At 43.2% G+C, this 23,419-nt stretch overlaps 1 pseudogene and 1 gene segment (V, D, J or C); one reads left to right on the forward strand and one right to left on the reverse strand.

The window, feature by feature from the left end:
- Positions 1 to 23,419, reverse strand: part of LOC137348552 (Ig heavy chain C region, secreted form-like) — a 703,592-nt gene that overhangs the window by 638,941 nt on the left and 41,232 nt on the right.
- Positions 1,131 to 15,281, forward strand: LOC137348417 (Ig heavy chain C region-like; annotated as a pseudogene).

The raw sequence follows: 23,419 nt of genomic DNA on the forward strand, positions 1-23,419 counted from the left end.
TTTGTGGTGGAAATACTGAAGGCAACGGTCAGCAAATAATACTGTGCAAACAGAAATTGTGCGAAATTTGCTGGAGAGCAGCAAGAGGTATAATAAGCCAGAGTCTTCTTTTTTCTTCTTTCTTTCTTTTGGGCCTCCTTATCTCGAGAGACAATGGATACGCGCCTGGAGGTGGTCAGTGGTTTGTGAAGCAGCGCCTGGAGTGGCTATAAAGGCCAATTCTGGAGTGACAGGCTCTTCCACAGGTGCTGCAGAGAAATTTGTTTGTTGGGGCTGTTGCACAGTTGGCTCTCCCCTTGCGCCTCTGTCTTTTTTCCTGCCAACTACTAAGTCTCTTATTACAGGTGTATTAACCTCACGTCAGGTATTGGTACAGTTTCATTTTTACTATCACTTGGACAATCATCAGACACTCGATGATATATCAGAAGGTTCTGTGAGACGGTGAGGTGATCACTGCATAAAAAGGATAGAGACTGGTGGATAGATGCTCATTCTTCTCGATGTGATTTAATCCCCTTTCTAACTGTATACTGGAACAGACAGGCTTGCTGTGGTAATGGGATGGTCAGTGTGATATCACTTTCTAAAGCGGAGCACACAAGAGAATGAGCTAGCGATAAATGTTCACGGTATTAAACGATCTGCAATTCCAGTTTGAATAAAAGAAAAGAAAATGCAGAAAATATCTGATGAAAATAGTTATTTATCTTTGTCGAATGACCTTGTGAGCATGAAGGATGATTTATTTTGTGCGCGCGCACACACACACACACACACACACACATAAAAGGCTACATTTTGCATACCCTCCATCGCGAGCAGCGGTGGGCGCAAACATGACGGCTGTCCTACTTGGACCCGCGCTGCAGCGCTGCTATAATTACACAGCGGGCGGCCATTTTACTTATTAACGGCGGCCGCCCCCCAAGCACGTGGCGGGGAGAGCACGGCGATGCCATGAACGGCGTCACCTAATGCAAGAGCAGGTGCTGGTGCCATTTTTAAAAAGGCTGTAACCCTGCATTTACTGTCTGCCTTCGTTATGCATTCGGCTTCTGAGGCTAAAAGTCCTGGCTCTTCAAAACTTTACTTTAACTGCAAGCAGTCCCCTCAGCATCATTTCAACCATGGCGGGTGGACCATCGAGGGTGACCCCACGGTTCAGTAATGATTGCCTGCTTATTCTCCCCCAGGCTGTAAGGACCAAGCAAGCCAGGACGGAGATTTCCGAGGCGGTGTGCAGCCATGGGGTCACACGACGAGACTGGGTGCAGCGGCATAAGAGGTTGAATGACTCCTTCAGTCAGCCAATGTAAGTAGCACGTTTCCAAATTACTCAGTGTGTTCTGGTTGTCCCCACATGGTATGTCACATGGGTGCGAGACTGCCATTTCAGAGTCAGTGAAGTTAAAGAGGGTTGATGGCACATGGCTGTCTGCATATCTGAATCAAGTCTCCCTCGTTTATATCACAGAGCATGTCAGACACATGACAGGATGAGTCCATATGCCAGACCAGGTATCTCCCAGGTACTGATGAAAGGCCAATGTTGATACAACCATGATGTTGACATTTGCACTGGAATGCACTGCCCGAAAGGGTGGTGGATGCAGATTGAATAATAAAAGGGAATTCATTAAATATTTCAAATGGAACCTTGGTTCCACGTCTAATCTGAAAGACGGTATCTCGGATAGTGCAGCACTCCACTGGAGTACCAGCATATTTGTTGTGCTCATACCCTGGAGGAGAACTTGAAACTGGAACCTGCTAGGTCAGAGGGACGAGTGCTACCAACCAAGCTACTGCTGATGATCAGAAGTTGTTGCTAATTGAAATATAGATCAAGGAGGCATAGGTAAATGGAACTCCAGGCATTCAACTGTTCAACTTCCGATCTGGATACAGTGTTAAATCAGATAGATTCCGAAACTCTCATGTATTCCCCTGTAATGTACAGGATGGCCGGTAATACCGACACTGTCTCTGGGTGTGACCTTAAATCCAACTCCAGAATAGCTCTGCCATTCTGGAAATTGTACTGGATCATTCCACCATTTAGTAGGTAACCAAGAAGCGCACAGTAATCCAAAGGTTATGTGGATGCAGTCTGTCATTTTCCACTAAAGAAACTGGAATGTACTGTGAATCGTTCAAGAATTGGTGATCATTAATAGATTGAGAAACATCAATCTTCTGGGAATGGTGAAAGGGTTGGGAATCATTGACAGATCGAGAGACATCAATCAGTTGCCAGCTATCAATTGTTTGAGAAAGTTGATGGTAGTGGATGTATCAATAGATTGGAACAATCAACGGATTAGAAATATCTAATGTTTGCGAAACACGATGAAGAGCAAAAATATTAAGACATATCATTTGCTTTGAATATGGCACCCGATTGACCCCTTCCTCTTGTCTAAGAGAGAAATACCTATTCATCCTGAAATGTCTCTCCATCCGTTTCTGTCAGCTGACACAGAGACAGTTTGTTACTCCTACTGGTGGGAACGGGAACTGTGCACAAACTGGATTATTATTCCCAGATTACGGGAGACAACCTCTCATACGGGGAGGGGTGGGGGGAATCAATCAGGAATCGCTCAACTCGGTGCCATTCCCTAAAAATAAATTACCAATTATACCTCAATATAGAGACCAGGAAACCCGAAGGCTCCCTGAGACTGACCTGCAAAACCAGCGGGTTTGATGTTGGCAGTTATTACATGCAGTGGGTCCGACAGGTTCCCGGGCAGGGGCTGGAGTGCTTGCCATGGTACTATATATACCCCAGAGATTAAAGATCGATTTACTGCGTCCAAAGACACTTCAAACAACATCTTCGCTTTGCACATGAAGAACCTGAAGACGGAAGACACCGCCATCTATTACTGTGCAAGACGGCAGTGGGTCACGGTGCTGTGCAGAGCGAGTTCCTCATACAAAGATCGGGGGTTTGCTCAAACCTACAATCACTACCAGGCAGATGGGCTATAAACAATGAGGAATGAATACAAACAATGGTGAAACGCAAGACAGAGTTGTAAAAATCTATAAAAGTCTCCTGCTTTATTCGTGTTGACTTTCATGCTAAATCAGCACAGATGCTTCAGAAGTATTCCAATCCCCTCTATAATGACCTATACGAGTGAATTATCTCACTGATGTACTCTTCGGGGAGTCTGAGTCAGGTTTTTGAGAGTGCTGTGGAATTTAATCTCTGTATTTTACAGTGCACAGTCCACCGCAGTATTTGACATTGTGTGTCTCACTGTGATATACTGGATGGCACAGCAGTTACTGTCAATACAATAAGTCCCTCAGCACTAATTGATGAGTCTGGGTCAGTGCTCGTTTTTACAATCCAACTGTATATGCAGTGAAGTACTCTTTGTGCCCAGCACTGTCCTCCTAGCATGCTTTATTATGGATAAATTGTTATAATTATTCATTCATCAGTTGGTGATTTCAGTAAGTGCCGATATGTTACTGTGTGAAATATAAAACATCAGGGTAATGTATCAACAGTGAACAGGATCATTAACACAGTTATAATTTTATGAAGAACCATCATGATTTATTTTGCCTCTGGGCTGTGGATATTTGAAATAATGATGGATTTCTCTCTATTCTGTGCAGAGCCGGTTATTGTGTGACCCAGTCCAGGGAATGTAACACTGTGACTATGTCGAGTACTGGGGACAAGGGACCATGGTGACGGTGACTGCAGGTAAGGAACATGCATTTATTCAGTAACTGTTTTATATAATATTTCTGTTTATTTTAATGATTCAAAGGTTCACTGAAATGTGGATTCGGTGGATTCTGTATTGAGATTTGTTGCAATGTTTGATGTGATTCTGCTGTAAAAGGATTAAAGATTTTAAAGGTTTCTCCACAATCGGTGCTGTTGAGGGATTCAGCCCCTGATTGATGTGATTTGGTGTTTATTTGCTGATGAGACTGTGTGTTTGAGCCACTTTAAATACATAATTGTAGTTAAACTTTTTGACGTTTCTACAATGTTTAATCTCGGTGACATGTAGTTGTTGCAGGGTTTCTGATCGAACACAAACAATAAGTGTTTAAATATGTTTGAAATAAAATTGTATGCAGAAAGCTTCAGTGGTCAAAAATAGCCTTGCAATATTTTGATCTATTTTTATTTGTGGTAATTAACTTGCCATCTATCAATCTACTGCTCACGAATGCTCATATGTAAGACAATAAATTTTGATGTAATTAAGAACGATATAAATCACAGATTTTCAGCTTTCATCAGTTTTACATTAATATAACCTCACTTATTATAATGCAGTGATATGAGCCAATATCAATGAAATATGCTATATCAATATTTATTTATGAAAAATGTTCTCTGTACTGACAATTTTGCTGCCATTATTTTATATATCTAATAATTCAGAGACAGGCGTGCTCGGTGGATTCTGTTTTGAGTTTTTTTTTGCAATGTTACATTTGATTCTGCTGAAAGTGTTTGTTGAATTCAGCTGCTTCTCCATGCAACGTACTGAGGCGGGATTCAGCCCCTCAGTGATGTGAGTCGGTGTCTGTCTGCTGAGGAGAGTATGTGTCTGTATTATAAAGTAACATTTGTGAAGCTAGCGTTTCTGCTTTGTTTAACCTCGGTGACATCGAGCGGCTGCAGATTTTCTCATCGAATGGAAACATTCCACGTGTTTAAAACTAAAGAAATGGTAGCAGGAAAACTGCCATGTTTCAGAAATGAGAAAAACGCTTTAAAATATTACAAGGCATTTAAAAAAAATTAACTGATAATTGCAGATTAAACTATTAAACCATAGTTTGCGACGTTCCTTCAGCACGTGAAATGTTACTGCAATTACAAATTGCATAAGTAGCAAGCTTGCAGAATGGAGAGTTAAATTAATGTAATTCAAACAATTATAATGCGACAATATGTCCTCATTTAAACCAAATATGCTTTAATATTAACATGACTTCATTATTCATTAATTGCTTTTCACAATTCTGGTGTGCCATGTGCACAATTATCGTGACCAGAAAATGTTATGGGCTGGAGACGATTTTTAATTATGCTTGAAATTATTTCAATAAGAGCGTACTTATTCCAGTGCTGTGTTCAGTTTGATAAGCGCTTTTGAATTAATTGTTATATTCCTGATTAAAACAGATGAATGTCAGCTTGTATTTACTTATAACTTCAATAGGAGTTGTAAATTGCAGTTTGTTGATGTAATATATCTGTCTGGTTATTACATTCTTTGCGTGCAGCCCAAACAATGTTCTTCCTTCAATGTCATTTGTTGTTGGATAGTGAGATAATTATCACTAATCTAATATTAACCATTTTCCTGAGACAGGAAGTCACTGGCAGTCAAAGAATTGTTCATATGATTTTAGTTAATTAATTACAAAAGGTTAATGTTAGTTTTGTATTCAATAACAATATCCAATCTCCCATAGCTGTGCGACACATAGGATAGAATTATAGGCAAATAACAGATTATACCTGAGAGTTATGCTTAATTGTTATTAAATGTTAAATTGATCAACAAAATCTCGGTTACATTTGGTCATTAAGTTTCAAATCCCGCAGGTGATCTGAAGAACTTTTCTCGTCCAATTTTACTGTGATCGTTTTAGAGCTTCTTTCAATAAAAAAACCACAATATATATACCAATTAATTTACAGGGATTGTGTGAATTATGGGAGTGAAATAGAAAAACATTGTGTAATTAAATAGAGGCAGCACACTTACTGATCGCAAACTACCCGGATGCTTTTGATTTTTTTTCTTATATAATTAAGATCTATGACAATATTTAAACACGAGAGTACTGCTTTCACAAACAGGTGATGTCACAGCCCATGGACAGTTAGTGAGATGTGGTCCTCGCTAGGCTTGAAATTATTTAAAATAGTCCACTCTTAAATCCATCTTGTGAAATACTCGCTGAGAATTGACGGAGTTTATGACATATCAACACATTCAGATGCATGCACAGTTACAAGATTGTGGATAGAAAGCAGGGCAGGACTAGAAATTATTGTTCATTTTAAAAGTAAAAGTAATATATTTGTCTGAATGTTTTCATCTAGTGATATGACGTTTATTGTTCAGTATTGATTAAGTGTCAAAATAATTTAATTAAAACCCCTCATTTCACATAGTGCCAGGCAGAAACTGGTCTTGAATTATTATTAACTAATCTTTAAAAATACAATATAAAATCAGCTAACATGAATATTAACCAAGGATATAATAGTGATAATTAATTAAACATAAATGGCCTCCCACAATTGAGTAGTATACTTGCCTGGATTCCAATGAGTACAAAATCTCAAGCGTCAGAGAGAATTTTGAATTATGTCTAAAAATAACTTCGAGAACAACACATTTCTTACTCAGCTGTTCTCAGCTCGAAAGGGTGTCACCGTACATTTTAATGAAATAACTTTGTGTATTTCCTCAATTATTTTTTGGTAACATTTAGTTATGAAATCGTATCAAACCAGTGGATAATCGGTTTGCAATTAAATGTCTCCTAATTTTCTAAATTCTTTCTCTGTCACTGAGTTCCTGTTACGGACATCAAATTTTCCTGAATGTGAATTGTTTTGATGTGCTCATTTTAAGGGAAACTATATGTTACATGTTTTTAAGATTGAAAACAGACAGGGAGAAACAGTTGGAGGTAGACGGGAGTTTTTGAAATTACTATCAGTTAAATTCCAAAGAGCTTATATATTTGGAGTGGTCATAATTTGACAATTGATAAATTACAATTAACCAGCTTCATTGAAATTGACAGATTGAACAAATCCATCTGCTGAGAGCCCGATCGTGGCACCGTTTGTGCCGTTCTGTATCTGTGCGCCTGCTCACTGTGTCGGGACGAGGGCTCCTCCCTACAGGTGGTTAGCAGTATGGTTCATTCTCCTGCATTTCAAGGAGCGAAACTTGATCGATTTATTTAAGAAAGTTGTATCTCTGAGAAACCTAAAATTTCGACTTTCAGTTTGATGAGGTGTCTCAGCAATGAGATCAGTATTCTAGTCTGTGACAATCAGAAATAACAGTTCAGAGACACGACAGACAGACTATAGAAGGAGATTTGGTCAGTTTGCAATCATTATGTACCTCCCTTGGGAGAGTTTGTTTCGGCAATGTACAGGAAGCTTTATTGTATATTTAATGCATGCTGCAACTGTCCTCGGTCCATTTGATGGGGACAGTGTAGAAGGAAAAATTACTCTGTATCTAAACCGAGTTGAACGGGCCCTGAATATATTTGATGAGATAGTGTAGAGGGAACTTTATTTGATATTAAACCTGTCCTGTACCTGACTCAGAGTGACAGTGCAGTATGGAGGTGGTTTTCCACGGAAAATAAGACTTGCGACGTCGGACCTTACAGCTCATAATAGGACCGCATAGAGGGATCTTTAATTTACAGCTTAACTGTCCTGTACCTGACCTGAGAATTTTTTCCCTGCAGTGTTCAGGGAATCTAAATCTGCATCTAACTAATAAGCTGTGAGTTCTCGACCCAATTATATGAAAATAGATTATTCCATTATCCAGATGAAACAACGCACATGAATTGATTTTAACATTCATTCAAACCCACATTTTAATGACTTAATAATGTTTAAACATGTTAAGTGCTAGATATTTTCAGGAAGTCACTGCAACGCCCCAGAGAACAGCATCTGTTCTGATCTGATGGGAGATTGGAAGTTAGTTTGGCGATTTAAGTGCAGACAGTCGAGACTCCCGCTCCCAATAACCATCATGATAATCTCATGTTTGAAGCCAGTATTTTGTTCAAGTATTTTCAAAAGGTAACAGGCAGTGAAAACATCTGGTGTGATGTAGTTACTGGACTGGGTCACAGCAGAGGGCACAAAGCCACTGAAGTAAGCTTCTGTGAAACTTTTGAAGTGATAGAGTTAGCCTGAAATCAATGTAAATTATAATACGCTTTAAGTCTCTGACAGTATCTGATTGACTCATTTGTAATAAATCCGTCAGATCCTCTTATTTTAAAAACCCTCTTTCATTATAACAGGCAATAAAATATATGTCACAGAGATGTTCAAATTTATGAATCCTTTCCTCCTATTAAATTGGGAAGAATTAATTCTACTGAGTCGGGTAGAATCATAGAATCTTCTGGCAAGTAATGTGGCCATTCAGCCCATCATGCCCGTGTTCGCTCTCAGAGAGCTCTCCAATTTAATCCTACAAGCCAGCTTTTTCGTCATAACCATGCAAATTAGTCTCCTTCGAGGACATGTCCTGTTGCCTTGTGCACTCCAATTGCGCTTGCAGAGAGCACACGACGGGTCGAATGGCCTCCTTTTGTGCTGTAGCTATTCTCTGCTTCTTTGAAAACACCCTCTGTCTGGAAGGAAACCTTCTGCAGCCAGTACCCCGCACAGGCTCCACTTTCATTCCAATTATTTATTTTGTTACTGACTCACATGACAGAAGAAACAGTTTCTCCTTATCTGCTATTAAAAACATCCCATAATTTTGAATATGCCGATTCGATAACCACGTAAGGAGACCAATTCGGCTTGTATAATCTCTCTACATAACTGAACCCAGTCATTTCTGACATCATCCTGGGAAACCCCCTCTGCACTCTCCCCAACATCCTTCTTAAAGTATGGTGGTGAGAATTCTGCAAAATATTCCACCCCACTCAGTGATTTGTAAAGCTTTCATAAGACTAAATTGTTTTTGATATTCCATATTCCATTTTACAAGACCAAGTATTCCATTCGGTTTCTTAACCGCCTTCAAAACATTTTGAATATGTATCCGAGGTCCCTTAAAATTTTTACCCCCTTCAAATTCGTACCATTTAGATTACATTAACTTTCCATGTTGTTGCTCAAAAAGTGCAGCACTTTACACTTATCTGCAGTAAACTGCATCTGCTCTGTCCCTTAACATTTCACCACTCTATCTATGTGCGCCTGAACTCTGTTACTATCCTGCTCACTATTTGTTTTGTATCATCCTTGAATTACGAAATTCTACTCCCCTTGCCCAAGTCCACGTCATTGTATAGAACAAAAAATGCAATGATCCTCCGACCGACCCAAGTGGGATCACAATGCTGAATTATTTCCAGTCAGAAAAGCATTGGTTCACCGTCACTCTCTGCTTCCTGTACCTGAGCAGGTTATCACCATCCCTTCAATCCATGCGCTTCAATTTTCCGAATGTTCTCTTAAGTGGTATGTTGTCTATTACCATTTGAAAGCCCATTTGTACAACTTTTGCGCCACCAATATCGACAATCTCTTTTACATCATATTGGTGAGCGAACTTTCAATATCTGGCCAATAGGCCTCTGGTGTTTGAATTATCAACACAACCAGAAGTGAGAGTTGACCATGTCAGCAATTACACTTCAGTATTTTTCGTCCTTCCTTGCTTGGAACCGACTGATATTTGTATAATGTTTAGGTTATGTCAATATCAGATATTTATTGAAGAAACCTGTCCTGATGTTCACATTATGGTCGGTGCAAGCAATAACAACGGGTGACTGTTATGATACAGTCAGCAACACCAGTTATCACTGGTGTGATGTGGGAAGATTCTTTGGAAAATTAAATGGGCCATTTACAGAACATCGTTCCAAATGACCGATTTTAGAAATTGGATTTAATTCGGATTATTAACTGAGTTGGAGGGAGAAGGAAACTCGGGAGAGATCCATTCAGCAGAATAAGACAGAACACAAATCACAATCCAAAAGTCCTGAGAAGGAAAGTGATAGTCTAGAATCGATGCCGAGTCATCAGAAGCTTTAATTCCAGAAACTAGGTTGTGTAAAAATTGCCCTTTGAAATCTCTGCACTAAATGATTCACTCAAAATTTAAAAGCGACTTCAACCATTTATTGAAAAAGTCCTTTATTGTCATGGTAACAAAGAAGATTAAATGAAGTCTGGTAGAGGTGTTTTGAATAATGAATGGTTTTATATAGAAATTCAGAAACCAATTTCCCCAGATCAGTGAGTTGGTCTGTGGCGGGCACTGATTTAAAATCAGCATCAAAAGAATGAAGGAAGAGGATATGAATCTACTTTTCGACAAAGGGGTTTGTTCTCATCTGGGATGTCCTATCAGAAAGTGAGCTGCAAACAGAATCTGGTGACTGGATAAAATGGAACGTTTGAAAAGAAGATTAGGAATTGGAAGTTCAGCGGGATCGCTGGAGTGATCTTTCACAAGCTTGATGGACCGAATGGCCTCCTTCTCTGCATCATTTCTATTGTTTTACAATCCTGGGACATGAACAGCCTAAAGAAGCTCTATTGCCACTGCAGGTTTTTATGGAAAATCATGGAATTACTTTGCCTGGCAGTCAAGTTTCATCTTTTAAGCTCATTTTATAAGCACACATTGCAATGGCACTTTTTAAGAGTACCCGCTATTTTGTTGGGGCGGGGGAGGGTGCTTGGGGTGGGGAGGGGGTGGAAGGGTGGGGGAACCCTGCAGTCAATTTTCAGAGAACAAATTTTCAAAAGCTACTATTAACAAATGCCGAGTGTTTTTTTTTGACAAAGTCCTGTATGTTTAGAAATAAATATTGGCTGAAATAGCGGGGAAACTCCCCTTCCAGTTTAATGCAATGAAAGGTACTTTATTGAGATGATTTCAAAAGGCTCTTACTTTTGTAATGTGACAGGTCTGAAAGAGAGTTGTGTTTCTGACCAGGGGACCGACATGTGATGATCAGCAAATGACGGAATGATAGAAGCTCAAATGTAGATGAAGGTTTTAATTGGAAAATATTGGCATCAGTTTCTGGCTGGAGTCAAATTCCGAGTTGTTTGGTGACTTAATAATCTTGAATCACAGTGTCTAACTTGTTCAATCTACAACTCTTTCCCAACGACACCGTCTCCCCCAACCCTTTACGGCCTGTGCTCCTGTGAACAACCCAACACTGACGGCTCCGTGCCCTATGGCTGTTTGGCGATGGACTACATCCTCGAAATCACCAGTGTTTCCTGGAAGAAAGATAAAGAGCCGATCACCACTGGATTGAAGACTTACCCATCAGTGCTGAACAAGAAGTGAACTTACACCCTGAGCAGCCAGTTAACCATCACCGAGTCAGAGGTGGGAAGCAACAAAATCTACTGCGAGATTCGACACGGAGAGTCAGTCTGGATCAAGGAAATTCCAGGTTAGTGTTGTGGAAACTGTGGAAAACAGAAAAGCTATCGTGATCTTGTGTAGAACTTTGGCTATATCACATTTAAAGTCTGATCCCTGGAAACACTAGTTAGTATCTGCTTGATAGCAAAGAACAGTTTACATTAGTTATTGATGTCTTCGAGAAATGTCTAACATGTTTTTCTTCAAGATAGTAAAGGTGACATCATCCATCCAACTGTTATCCTCACCCAGAGTTCCAGTGAAGAAATCACAAGCAGCAGATTTGCAACTGTCGTGTGTTCAGTCATCGATTTCCATCCAGAGTCAATAACCGTGAGTTGGTTGAAGGATGGACAACCCATGGATTCGGGCTTCGTCACCTCTCCCACCTGTGAAGTGAACGGGAACTTCTCGGCGACCAGTCGGCTGACAGTCCCCGCTGGGGAATGGTTCACCAACACGGTCTATACCTGCCAGGTCTCTCATCAAGAGGTCACCCAAAGCCGAAACATCAGCGGATCTCCGGGTAAGAAACACAATCCCAGGAAGTTCCAGATCATTCTGTGCTCCAATGATAATCAAATTCAACAATTTATTGGAGTTAGTACAAAGCACTGCATTGTTTTCCAATTCGCCATCGTGCAGTTGTATGCCTCATTCCACAGTGAGTGCTGAATTAGGATTGCTCACGGTTCAACATGTTATCACATCACCAAAGAATGTTTCCCTCTTCTGTGATGTCATATAGTCAGTCAGGTGGCCTTGATATCAGGTTTATCCTGAGCTGGACGAACATATTCGAAGCGTCAATAGGTGTCTGGAACTCTTTGATGGTCACCACCTCGGGATCAAGTTCCAGAAAAAGCATCTTCCCTATTTAGAAAACTGTGTTCAATTCTGGACTCATGAGCTCAGGAAGAATATATTGTCATTGGGAGTGATGCAACACAAATTGACTGGAGTGATGGTGGGGCTGAATGGGTTAAATAAGAGGACAGGTTTCATTGATCCAACTGGTATTCCTTTGAGTATAGAAGATTAAAGGGTGTTCTATCTGAGGTGTTTAAGATGTTTACTGGAATTGATGGAGTCGATGGAGAAAAATATTTCCTCTGGTGGGCGACTCCGGAACAAGGGTGCATCACCTTCAAATTAGACCAAGGTCATTCAGGGATGATATCAGGAAAGCTATTCACACGGTGGGTAGCGGAAATCTGGAATTCTCTCCCTCAACTCGCTCTTGAAGTTTGGCATCAATTCAAAATTTTCTTGTTGAGATTGTTAGTTTGAAGTTAGGCAATGGTATTAAGAGTTACATATGGGTAGACGGTATTAAGATATAGATCAGCCATTGTCTAATTGGATGGCGGAACAGGCTCGAGGGGCTAAATGGCCTATTCTTTTTCTGATGTTTCTATTACTGCCCTCTGGTCAGATGGTCTTCTCACTCCAGAATGACACGTGAGGAGTTCTCACTCATGACATATATTAGAAAACTGCCTTACACCGTTATTGCAAATTATTCTCCTCCTCAAAAAGATTCCATAGAACTGCATTTTCCTGACTTTTTGCCCCGCCTTCGATTGGTTGCTGCATATTTCCATCTCCCCAAATATCGTGACAAGGCGCTGGAAAATTAAGGTTGTTTCCTTTTGGGCCTAAAATCCGGAATTCCATTTGACACTCGTTTGAGCCAGTGTGAATTCTATGTATAGCTCATAGAACATAGAACATTACAGCACAGTACAGGCCCTTCGGCCCTCGATGTTGCGCCGACCTGTGAAACTATCTGACCTACACTATTCCATTTTCATCCATATGTCTATCCAATGACCACTTAAATGCCCTTAAAGTTGGCGAGTCTACTACTGTTGCAGGCAGGGCGTTCCACACCCCTACTACTCTCTGAGTAAAGAAACTACCTCTGACATCTGTCCTATATCTATCACCCCTCAACTTAAAGCTATGTCCCCTCGTGTTTGCCATCACCATCCGAGGAAAAAGACTCTCACTATCCACCCTATCTAACCCTCTGATTATCTTATATGTCTCTATTAAGTCACCTCTCCACCTCCTTCTCTCTAACGAAAACAACCTCAAGTCCCTCAGCCTTTCCTCGTAAGACCTACCCTCCATACCAGGCAACATCCTAGTAAATCTCCTCTGCACCCTTTCCAAAGCTTCCACATCCTTCCTATAATGCGGTGACCAGAACTGCACGCAATACTCCAGGTGCGGCCACACCAGAGTTTTGTGCAGCTGCAGCATGACCTCGTGGCTCCGAAACTCGATCCCCCTACTAATAAAAGCTAACACACCATATGCCTTTTTAACAGCCCTATTAACCTGGGTGGCAACTTTCAGGGATTTATGTACCTGGATACCAAGATCTCTCTGCTCATCTACACTACCAAGAATCTTCCCATTAGCCCAGTACTCTGCATTCCTGTTACTCGTGTCCTTGGGAGACAGGCCCGTCATATTCAGCGGAGATGTGATCTGGTGCAAGGATCGAAAGACGAGCAGAAATACGAAGATGCGAACTTACGAATTAGCAGTAGTTGGCCACTCGGCCCCTCGAGCATGTTCCAGGAGAATTTTGGGAAGAATTTTATTCAGTGCGTAACACAATGTCTCACGCAATTATTCAATTTTTACGCCGGGTACTTGTTTCAAAGCCAATTAGAGGCTTCTGAGGGTGCAGGTACACATTATTTGTTTTCGGATCGCCCGGAAGCTTTTTCCAGTTGTTGTCCTTTCAATAAACGATGTTATTTTAGCAACAGTTTGAGGTTGATATCTCGCAGTTGAGTTATTTTCCTCGAGACAGTGAAGTCTGAATGTTGGTGTCTGATTCTGAAGATGAATCTTTGTTTGAATTTTATTTCTGTTTTACAGTTACTTATTCCTGCAATGATCCAGTAATTAAAGTACTGCCACCATCAATAGAACAGGTCTTACTGGAGGCGACGGTGACCTTAACCTGCGTCGTGTCTAATGCTCGTTATGGAGTCAAGAACAGAAGCCTTTGAAATCAGAGATTGCCGTCCCACCCAGAGAGGAACCTGGCAGCGTGATCAGCACCGTAAACATCTCGACACAAGCCTGGCTGAGTGGGGCTAAGTTCTACTGTGTCGTGAGCCATCAGGATCTGCCGACTCCTCTCAGCGATTCTATCCACAAGGAAGGAGGTGAGCGGTGAGACTGAAGCAATAAGTGAGAGGTTGCCCCTATTTCTTGTGATTGCGAAAGGGAAAATTCTTCTTAACAAGTGCTGTAATGAACAACTCCGATAATTTAATTGTAATTCCACTAACGGAATCCTCTGGAACCAGAGGTGATGTATATCAGGGGATGTTAAAGAGCATATGAGGGAGAAATGATAGAAGGAGGAGAAGGGAAGAGTTTTGTGTGCAGCATAAGGAATTGTACAGACTAGTTGGGCAGAATGGCCTGTTCCTGTGCTGTAAATTCAATGTAATTTCCCAGTCTAATCCCTTAAGTTCTCAGCGAGAAGGATTGCTCCGGAGTGAAAAACAGGACAGGCCCCAGAAGGGAAAAGGAAAACCTTTAAAATCTCACACAAAGCACATTCCTCTCACATCGAACCACCGATTTTATTCCCTCTGCAATTCTCCAGTTCATTGACATTTATTTTATTTTTTCTGCAGATAATGATCTGCGGGAACCGTCCGTGTCTGTCCTCCTGACCAGAGCAGAAGAAGTCTCGGCTCAGAGGTTCCTCTCCCTCACCTGCTTAGTGACAGGTTTCTCCCTCTGAGAGATCTTCGTCAAGTGGACCGTCAATGACAAGTTGGTGAATCCCGGCAACTACAAGAACACCGAGTTGATGGCGGAGAACGACAATAGATCCTTCATAATTTACAGCCTGTTTTCCATTGAAGTGGAGGATTGGGCTAGCGACGCTTCTTACTCCTGTGTGGTGGGACATGAAGCGATCCCCTTGAAGATCATCAACAGAACAGTTAATAAATCCAGCAGTAAACCGAGTTTTGTGAACATTTCCCTTGCACTGTTGGACACTGTCAATTCATGTCAATGAGAATCTCTCGATTACATTTCAATCTTAAATAATAACTAATAAAGACCTGTTCTTCCAATCGCGATTTAAATACACAACTGCTCAATTATTTTTCCTATGTGTAGGTCTATTCATCTAAAGTAGGATATTTGCAGATCTCGGGCTCAAGTCTTTTAGAACCAGTGCTCCCAGCACAGATACACCACAGTTTAGCTACAGAGCAAAGCTAATTCGGTAGACGATTTCGTTGAGTAACTTCAGCACCGTTTCCCCTGTTGGGCGAGGTCTGAAATTTTCCCTTCTCTAACTAACAAATGCAGGCATTTGGATCTCAGTATCTCTGTTTCTCGTGTTGTCAATCCCTTGAGAATTGGGGTCAGTATTAAGTTGCAGCATAAGAACCACTGGGAACTGAAGGGAGAGCCACACATCTATACCAAGTATACCAAAATCACCCATCAGAAAGAGGAAAAAGGGCTATTTATTAACTCACTGTGTCCCTATTTTCTAAACATAGACAGGAAAAGAACAATTGTTTCTCCACTGCAGCTCCACTTCTCCAATAGAGAAAAGGGAAAGGCAGTTGTAGCCCCTCCCCACAATTTCGACATCAGAGAAAGGAGCAAGGCCATTTGTTAACCCACGATACTCCCAATCCCCGGATAGAGAGATGAGAAGACAACTGCTCTCTATTAAATGGACTCAGTTGCCATCAGTACAAAGTCGGCTTCTGGCTCATTGTGCGAATGTTTAAACGTTCCACATGGGAATCATATTGTAAAATATACATGTATGCTATAGAATATCTTTAAACTCTTCCCTGTTAATCTTATGCGACCAGATTCTAATAGTCCAAATCTGATTGTTGATAGAATCCTCCTCTGTTTTTTCACGCTTGTATTCCTGATGTTCTGAGGCCCATCAGTTGTATTTCTGCTCGCATTCAGCTGATGTCATATTGCATCTTGCACAGAATACATTTATACACAGAACAGTGAAGAATATTCTTTACAATACCCACTGTCACGGCGATGCCAGGTTATTGGTTCTCCTTGGATTTTTGAAAAATAATAAAAATGCACAGGCACACGGACAGAAACACACACATAAACACACTCGCATGCACAAAAACACACATATACCGACACACACGAACAGACCCAAACGCTGATATAAATGTTCCCACAGTTATACACGCAAACATAAACATAAGCACACACGTTACTACAGTCTCACGTACACAGAAATATAGACATAAAAGCACACACTAGGATACACATTAATAGATATACATGGACGCATATGCTCGCAGATTAACAGACTCACACACGCACACATAGACACTTAGATATATAGACACATTAACGCACTCACACATACACACATAATCACAACATCAATATACTGACACACACATGGATACACAAACACACACATAAACGCATACAATAGCACAAATGTGCACATACTCACACATTAACACACACATTAGTACATAAATGTCGATATCAACACATAAATCGATACATTATTGCAATTATAGGGGAACAAACACACATAAACAAACACATTAACTACTCATACACTTATATTGACACATAAACACACGTTAACTTACAGGGACACATAAACGCATCTATCAACACAGAAACACGGATTAACAAACTCATCGGGACACAAACACACACATAAACAAATATTAACATGCTCAGACACATATGGACAGATCGACACAACACACACAGACTGTCATTTGAATACACACTTCAATGCACATTGGCACATTAACAGACATTAACATACATGGACACATAGAGAGAGCATCAACATATAAACAAGCTCATTAATACACTCACACTTGTGTACACCAACAAACAAATAAACACTTTCATTAACACTCGCACAAACACACACATGGATACGCAAACACAAAGTAATGCAAAGCAAGAGTTACTCATACACCCACACACAAACACTAAAGTGCACAAATAAAAAGGCCAGACTATAGACAAAAGCATAATTCAAATGCACTATTTCAACAGGCACCGTCTCCAACAATTTCCCTCATACATGTTGGACCTGCAATCACAATGAAGCAATGTTCTCATTTAGAAACTGCGATAAATTGATGATTTACCAACTACTTTAATCAGAAAGAAACAAACAAGATTGGAATTCACATCCGATCACTTTCTCGACACCACTGACAATCTCCAAGTAAGTAACTGTCTGATCACTATCTTCAGAATAATTGTTATCGATCAGTAAACCTCCCTCGTTATCTTCTCGCATTCCCTAATGATGGAACGAAATTGATGCAAAATAAAATAGCGCCTGACACTAAAGAAAAAAAACCCTGACATATTTTCCAACACGGCCTGGGCAAGGATGATAAAGGCAGAACCGCTGTGGATTAAATAACAGAGATAGATTGCTGAACATGAATAACTTAACAAGAAATAAGCATTGACAATTCAATTAAAGAACAAAATAATAGCTGAAGGAACAGAACTGCGAATGCAAAGTAACAATCTTAGATCCTGTAGTAATAATTGATTTAAATATATTTCTCCTCTACATCCGCGTAGATTCCTCAGACCACATCTGGATTGAATACAATGAGGAAGAGAGCGGAAACATCTGGACAACTGCTTTCACATTCATCGCCCTGTTCTTGCTGAGCATTTTCTACAGTGCTGCCGTCACTCTGGTGTAGGTGAGAATATTCAATCCACTCACACTTCAATTTGACTGAAGCTGTCTGACAAATCTCTAAAAGTTTCATAGATTTAAAAAATACTCTGAGATAAATGTCTGGACCACGAAACCTCTGTTTCACTCTTTTATCCCTCGTTTACAGCTCTACGGCAGCGAGGCCTGGACAACGTATGCCAGCCAAGAGCGACGTCTCAATTCATTCCATCTTCGCTGCCTTCGGAGAATACTTGGCATCAGATGGCAGGACTATATCTCCAACACAGAAGTCCTTGAAGCGGCCAACACCCCCAGCTTATACACACTACTGAGTCAGCGGCGCTTGAGATGGCTTGGCCATGTGAGCCGCATGAAAGATGGCAGGATCCCCAAAGACACATTGTACAGCGAGCTCGCCACTGGTATCAGACCCACCGGCCGTCCATGTCTCCGCTATAAAGACGTCTGCAAACGCGACATGAAATCGTGTGACATTGATCACAAGTCGTGGGAGTCAGTTGCCAGCATTCACCAGAGCTGGCGGGCAGCCATAAAGACAGGGCTAAATTGTGGCGAGTTGAAGAGACTAAGTAGTTGGCAGGAAAAAAGACAGAGGCGCAAGGGGAGAGCCAACTGTGCAACAGCCCCGACAAACAAATTTCTCTGCAGCACCTGTGGAAGAGCCTGTCACTCCAGAATTGGCCTTTATAGCCACTCCAGGCGCTGCTTCACAAACCACTGACCACCTCCAGGCGCGTATTCATTGTCTTTCGAGATAAGGAGGCCCAAAAGAAAAGAAACAGGTCAAGTGATAGATTGAATTTCGGCCGCCCTGGATTTTCCTCATTTTCTAACATCTCTGTATTACCAAACAAACTGTAAAAGTAAAATTCCTTCAGTTGATGGTTCCGAATCTGTAGCTGCGAAAATCAGAAACATTATTTCCGTTTTACTCTTTGAAATGTTTGAGATAATCGTGGCTATAATGCAAATGTATCTTCGATTGTTTGAACTTCATGTGTAAATAATTAAATATTCCTTATTCACAATTGTTTTCTTCCCTTTATGTTGAGCCCTTTTTTTTGTCTCTCTGGTCTTGTTACAGACGTCAGCAGACGTGGTCTCTTCAGACTACTAGAAAAGATCGGATGTCCACCAAAGCTACTAAGTATCATCACCTCATTCCATGACAATATGAAAGGCACAATTCAACATGGTGGCTCCTCATCAGAGCCCTTTCCTATCCTGAGTGGTGTGAAACAGGGCTGTGTTCTCGCACCCACACTTTTTGGGATTTTCTTCTCCCTGCTGCTTTCACATGCGTTCAAATCCTCTGAAGAAGGAATTTTCCTCCACACAAGATCAGGGGGCAGGTTGTTCAACCTTGCCCGTCTAAGAGCGAAGTCCAAAGTACGGAAAGTCCTCATCAGAGAACTCCTCTTTGCTGACGATGCTGCTTTAACATCTCACACTGAAGAATGCCTGCAGAGTCTCATCGACAGGTTTGCGTCTGCCTGCAATGAATTTGGCCTAACCATCAGCCTCAAGAAAACGAACATCATGGGGCAGGATGTCAGAAATGCTCCATCCATCAATATTGGCGACCACGCTCTGGAAGTGGTTCAAGAGTTCACCTACCTAGGCTCAACTATCACCAGTAACCTGTCTCTAGATGCAGAAATCAACAAGCGCATGGGTAAGGCTTCCACTGCTATGTTCAGACTGGCCAAGAGAGTGTGGGAAAATGGCGCACTGACACGGAACACAAAAGTCCGAGTGTATCAGGCCTGTGTCCTCAGTACCTTGCTCTACGGCAGCGAGGCCTGGACAACGTATGCCAGCCAAGAGCGACGTCTCAATTCATTCCATCTTCGCTGCCTTCGGAGAATACTTGGCATCAGGTGGCAGGACTATATCTCCAACACAGAAGTCCTTGAAGCGGCCAACATCCCCAGCTTATACACACTACTGAGTCAGCGGCGCTTGAGATGGCTTGGCCATGTGAGCCGCATGGAAGATGGCAGGATCCCCAAAGACACATTGTACAGCGAGCTCGCCACTGGTATCAGACCCACCGGCCGTCCATGTCTCCGTTATAAAGACGTCTGCAAACGCGACATGAAATCGTGTGACATTGATCACAAGTCGTGGGAGTCAGTTGCCAGCATTCGCCAGAGCTGGCGGGCAGCCATAAAGACAGGGCTAAATTGTGGCGAGTCGAAGAGACTTAGTAGTTGGCAGGAAAAAAGACAGAGGCGCAAGGGGAGAGCCAACTGTGCAACAGCCCCAACAAACAAATTTCTCTGCAGCACCTGTGGAAGAGCCTGTCACTCCAGAATTGGCCTTTATAGCCACTCCAGGCGCTGCTTCACAAACCACTGACCACCTCCAGGCGCGTATCCATTGTCTCTCGAGATAAGGAGGCCCAAAAGAGAAGAGGTCTTGTTACAGTTTTACAGACAACTGGCAGCTCAGACCACATGTGTTCTGTTCTCAGTTTATGACACAGTTGTTATATTCAGTTTCGACCTTTTTTTAAAAAAAAAAAGACTTCTCTGTAAAATGTTCCTTTTGAAATTGTTAATAAATCTTGAATAACAAATGGACTAACTTGGACTTGCTGAATTCCTTGTTCCCATGCCCACACTGTTCCATGCTCCCTATTCCACGTTTCCACATTTCCTTGCCAGCTATTTTTCACCAGTTCTGTCTTGGTTGTGTTTGAACCCAATGCCCTTCAGTGAAGGAGCCGCTGCGCCATCCATAGCCCCATCAGAGTAGACGTCTTTCCCTCTGCCTCATTATGCTAATCCCCAGAGACAGAGACCAGGGGCATCTCGCTGACTTCTGCAATCTTATGGTCTATCACAGTGACATACCAGGTTACATTAAGGAGCAGCGATCTGCTCCCACACAGTCTGATACAGTATAGTATGGAAGAATACCGTCCCATCAAGCATACCCAGGGAAGGTACAGCACGGGATTGGCTGCTCTCTGATTGGGAAGCCTGAGTGCTGATTGCAGCAACGAGGTGCAGCTGCCAGTGTTGCAGTCAGTTGCTGGAGGTGCTGCTGGAGATGGAAAGCTGAGGAGGGAATTGCAAGACATTTTGGACAACACTTTCTGCAGAGGCGGAAGAGACTTTTGGAATAAAGCTGTGTTTGGAGGTGAGTGGTCGAGCACCAATCTTTTGCTTGATTTGGACTGTTGTGGGAGGTGGAAGAGGCCGGAACAACAAGGGGTGGGGGCTGTACAATTCCAGAGGGAGCTGTGCAGTTGCATTGACGACACAAGAAAGCTCCCTCCCCACTCTAATTGCCCAGCATGGGTCAGCTGATGCTGCCTGGCTATAGTGACAGAAGAATCTAGCTGGTGCCTGGGCAGCTTTTGGCTGACCCAGGAGAAGACCTCTCCCACAACCAGAAGACCAGAAGACCAGAAGTGTTTAGAATGCTCTGAGTACCACTCTTTAAGGAAAAAAAAGCAAAGCAAAGTCATCGCTCACAGCTGAATTTCCTCTTTTCCAGTATACCCTCAGCTTCTCCCCAAGCCCACTAGCTGTTTTGACATAATTTTTTGGAAACATTTGTTTGTTTGTTTGTTTTTTGTTTGTTTGTCTACAATTTGGGGTGGGTTTGGCTCTTGAACACATGGAAAGCCCATCAGCACCGGTGCTGGGGCCCTCTCATCCAAAGCAGCTGCAGCCTCTGCCGCCATCTACGTGACCCCGTCAGCTTTTAAATTGCTTCCATCTAGCCATGGGTTAAAGAGCTATCCCCACCCCAATATGTCTACAGGAGCCTGTGTAAATGCAATGGCTGAGGTTGTCGGCCCCTCGGCCTTTGTGGCTGCCTCAAAGATGTACGGGAAGGCTGTGTTCTTCTTGAAGACCGAGCACGCGGTGTCCGTGGCCCTGAATACGGGGCTCACTGTGCGGCGGGGGGAGGGGGGGGGGGGACCTTCCTGTCGTTGGACCCTCTGGTTCTCAAATCTCCCGTCCTTCATTCCGAATGAGCTCCTCCTCCCCACCTGCCCCATCTTGGGGAGGTGAGGGCGGGGATCACCCCAGTCCCGCTTGGTCTTCGGGAAAACGGCTTCTGGCATGTCTCCTCCTTCCGCCGCTAGCTATTTATGTAGCTGGCGTGGGAGGAGGTCACAAATGGCCATTTCAATGTAACATTCCAGGGGATGGCCTATCGCATCTTCTGGACCTCGGACGGGACGCAGTGCTATGTCTGCAAGGGGGTGTGGCACATTTGTAAGAACTGCCCCAACCTCCCGGCCGCTAACTCCAACTTGGCAGCCCAGGGTGGCGCCAATGCACCTCCTCCCACTGTCCCTACACCTTCAACAGACACCACTCCCTCTGTTCTGGAGGCTGTGGTTTTCACGGCCTCCAGCGGGGAGGGCGGGTGCCCATCCAAGTGGAAGGAAGACGCAGAAGAAAAATAAACCATAAGAGGCATGTACCCTGGACACCGTGGCACAACCTGAGTCCTTGCTCTGCCCAAGGCCCGCTCTCGGGGTATCCACCTGCCCCAGGGCTGCGCTCAGGCCCAAGGTGACCAGTAGGGTGTGGAGGCAGAGGCCCCTGATGGCATGGAGGTCTCTGAGCCTCTGCGCCCCTCCAGATGTAAGAGGAGGAGACGTCCCGCCTCTGAAGAAGGCCCTGAAACACGGGGTCCATCTCCGAGCGTGGGTCCTCAGGCTTCCCCTGCCACCAGCACGAGCAGGGCCTCGAGCCCTGGGCGCGAACCCTCCGCTCCTCGGAACGGATGTTGTGGGTGGCGGGGAGATGCCCCTGTAATCTTGTTAACTCCTGAGGTGCGGGACCCGCCCTTGGTAGGGGAGCCTGTGAACCCCATGAGAGAAATCGTTCCTTTGGCTGATGGGTCAGGTGTCCTGGGTGGGGGCGAGACCTGTGAGGGTCCGCCCTCCCAACAGCCTGACACTGCCACCGGATGTACCAGACCCAGATGCCAATTTGTGTAATTCCCTGTCTGCTGGGCCTGTGGGCGCTCAGAGGGCGCGAGTTGGCCTCCTCTCTCCGCCTCTGGTCTCGGCTCCAGCTGGATTTCCAGAGTCGGGAATTTCCATCTCCCCTGGACCACCCATTGGTCTGGGGACGGAGGTGAAGGGGGGTCCTGAACCGCTGGCGCCCGTAGGCTCCAGTTCCATCCTAGAACCCAGAGAGGACTCCTCTGCCATCGATCCTGGGGATGAGATCTTGACAGAGGCGAGACCAGCTGGCGTGGCTGGGCCGTCCGCCCCATAGTGTGTTGTGGGTGTAACGGCCGCTGGCGGTGACGAACCGAAGGAGGATGGATACTCAGTGTGGGGCACGGAGGACGATCTTGATTCCATCGCCAGTGAGGTGGAGGAGTCCCTCTTGCGTCCTACTGAGTCTCCTCTTTTCCCCAAAGCAGAGCTCCGGGATTTCCTCGTGGCATGCAGGGGTTGCCATAATAAAGTTCAGCTGGC

The sequence above is a fragment of the Heterodontus francisci genome, chromosome 34, assembly GCF_036365525.1.
Source record: "Heterodontus francisci isolate sHetFra1 chromosome 34, sHetFra1.hap1, whole genome shotgun sequence".
Lineage (NCBI taxonomy): Eukaryota > Metazoa > Chordata > Chondrichthyes > Heterodontiformes > Heterodontidae > Heterodontus > Heterodontus francisci.